We start from the raw sequence: 2863 nt of genomic DNA on the forward strand, positions 1-2863 counted from the left end.
CACGTGATGCCCTCATCAGTGGCAACAGCAGAATAAAGGTAATGTGGCCTCTGTGCTCTGGTACATAAAATGCTGTGTATGTGTGTCTGTGTGTATAAGGCTGTGTATGTGCGCCGCATGCATCCTCCCTCATAGTGTCACCGCTGCCTGGTGTCCGCCATGTGCTGGCTGCTCCTGCCGGGAGGGGGGGTCTGCCAGCAGCTGCAAACAATGCAGGAGCCCCAGCCGGGAGCCGGGAGTAGCCAACTCCAGGGCTGAGATTGCTCTATTGTACATGATGAGCTGAGTGTGTGTGACGTGGGGAGGATGCTGCTGCTGCCCCTTGTGCATGCCCTGTACCTACTTACCCACCCATCTATCTATCTCTGTGGATTGTGCAGGAAGAGAATAGAAGTCACTAATATATTACTGGATATTCTGCTGCTGTGGAACTACAAGTCTCAGCAGGGCTTTTTTTAGTCTATAGAAAAAGATTCCTATACTTATTTTATTAATTTCTGAAATGGTTTCACTGATTTCTTCCTTACTCTGGAACTGGTTAAAAGATTTAAAGATTACACCAAGATGTGGGTACTGCGTACACCCCAAAAAGAGACAAAAAAACACTGTCTCAGCATGCTCTGTCAGCCTTTCTGGGCATGCTGAGGCTTGTAGTTCAGCAACAGCTGGAGAGCCACAGACTAAAGGCCCCCATACACGGTGCGATATGCACCTTGTGACCCGACAGCCGACATATCGGGCGATCCCCACACACGGAGCAATCGGGGGGGGGGGGGGGGGGGGGGGGGCGACCGCCCGATATGCCGGCACCCTCATAGAGCTGCATGGAATCGTACATCCTATCCCCAGATAAAGTGAGCCTGCAGTAGGATCTGGAGGAGCGATGTCCGGTCCCACGGAAGCGTGCACTGGCCGATATACCCACATACGGTACGATATAGTAGCGATATCGATCCAATCCGTTGGATCGGCTGGTATATGGCACCGTGTATGGGGGCCTTAAAGCTGGGTACACACAATGGTGCGATGTAAGGATTAATCGCAAGCGCTGTACTTGTAACCACCGCATTGTTCATTGAATCCTCCCATGTGCAGCACAGATGGGACGATACAGTAAACAACAGTCAGGAATAACGGATAGGGCACACACATACGATATGTACGGTATATATTGTTCCGGTCCATGTCGGGACGATCTATATTGGATGGTGTGTATCCAGTTTAAGTTTGTCTTTTTCCATGTACTTGGAATATTTACAATGTTAGAAAAAATACTTTTAAGGATTGATCCCATTAGCTGCGAGCTGCTTAGGGCGGTTCTATGCACCGTTTATGGTACTTCCATGCGAGTAAGGGCAGTTCTATGCACCACTTATGGTACTTCCAGACTTGCACATATTTTGGCTGCGTACAAAAATGTGCGAGTCTAGGGTGAGATCTGGTGGGGAGGTGGGTTGAATCGCTGTGCCGTTGCACTGATGTTTTGCCCCAATGTGGGTCGAGCCCTAATAGCAAGTTCCCAGTTGTGTCAGAGCTCAGACTGGTATAACCACACTGGCCTGTTACACTAGCTGTCATTTGGCTAATCCTTAACTGAAGAAAATGCAGAGTAAAGCTGCCCACACACATAATTATTGCCTGATTTTGACGAATCGTTAAGACAAATCGTGTAAAATATGCCCAAATCGTGAGTTTCTACTCACGATCACGATGCCAATGCGCGTCCCCGCTCGTACATCGCATCTTCAGGTCTGCCGTGCTGTAGGGCAGATTTGCCAATCTGGGACACGATGCACTGTAGATCTTAAGTCAGATTGGACATTTTTTACTCCAGATCGTGACCACGCCTGGCGGGGAGCTGCCTGGGGAGAGTTCGGGGGAAATCGTACACATTGTGGGATTGTGATCACATCGCTATGTCTGTAGGCACCTTAATGGGACATCCAGCAACATTCACACATGAAACATTGGGTTTAAGGATTTATATGTTTCTCTCCCTTTATTTATAAAGCCAGCATCTTCCGTTGTGCTTTAACATTAGGACTATAACCGTAATAAAACACTGGGTGATTACAGACAGACAAAGAGGTGAGAGGGAGGAAGGATGTTTGGCGTTGTATATGCCTTTGTTATCTGGCTGAATTCATCTATGAAATTCGGTGCACACACAGGTACAAAACATTTGCTAGAATCCAATTTTTCCCTAACACCATTTGGAAACAGTAGTCCCACATGTCCTCATTTATGTGCTTTCACCAGTACATTCCATGTCATATCTCCTGTATTGAGTCATTGTATAGTTAGGAGAGTGGTTTCCTTGCTTCCCCATGGATTTCAGCCTCGTCTAGTTTCATTAGGTCTCTGAATTTGTGGAGCAGTTTTATATGAGGATATTTTCCTTTCTGGCTGTGTAACGTTTCAGTCTGCCTTATTGCATACTGCTAACTCTGGGCGCAAGACCATGTTGGTGCCTAGTTTCTATAGTCTGTCTTATATGTGTTACGAAATATAGACTGTAAGTTCCAATGGGGATGAGATGCCGGCGGTTAGAATACCGACACCGGCATCCTAGCCAGGTTACAATCCCGATGCCTAGTGGTAAGTATCCTAACCCTTAACCCTACCCCTAACCTTCCCTCTCTGGTGCCTAATCCTAATCTCCCCCTCCCCAGTGCCTAATTCTAATCTCCCCCTCCCCAGTGCCTAAACCTAACCCTCCCCCTAGTGCCTAACCCTAAACCTGCCCCTAACCCCGCTACTTCCTTCAGGATGCCGGCGCATGGATTCTGACAAGTTCCAGGATTCCGGCATCTGTATTTTGACTGCTGCCATCCCCGTTGTTGGGATATTGAACGTATCCCTA

At 47.9% G+C, this 2863-nt stretch overlaps 1 protein-coding gene across 2 annotated transcripts in view; it reads left to right on the forward strand.

Annotated features, from left to right (window-relative positions):
* LOC148506519 (uncharacterized) overlaps positions 1–2863 on the forward strand; it is a 42666-nt gene continuing 39803 nt past the window's right edge. For both annotated transcript variants that reach the window (XM_088446534.1, XM_088446535.1), the window contains exon 1: positions 1–38. The gene's annotated coding sequence lies outside the window, so the exon portion shown is untranslated. The remainder of the gene's footprint in view (positions 39–2863) is intronic.

Source organism: Taudactylus pleione, unplaced genomic scaffold, assembly GCF_031769625.1.
Source record: "Taudactylus pleione unplaced genomic scaffold, aTauple2 ptg000400l, whole genome shotgun sequence".
Taxonomy (NCBI): Eukaryota; Metazoa; Chordata; class Amphibia; order Anura; family Myobatrachidae; genus Taudactylus; species Taudactylus pleione.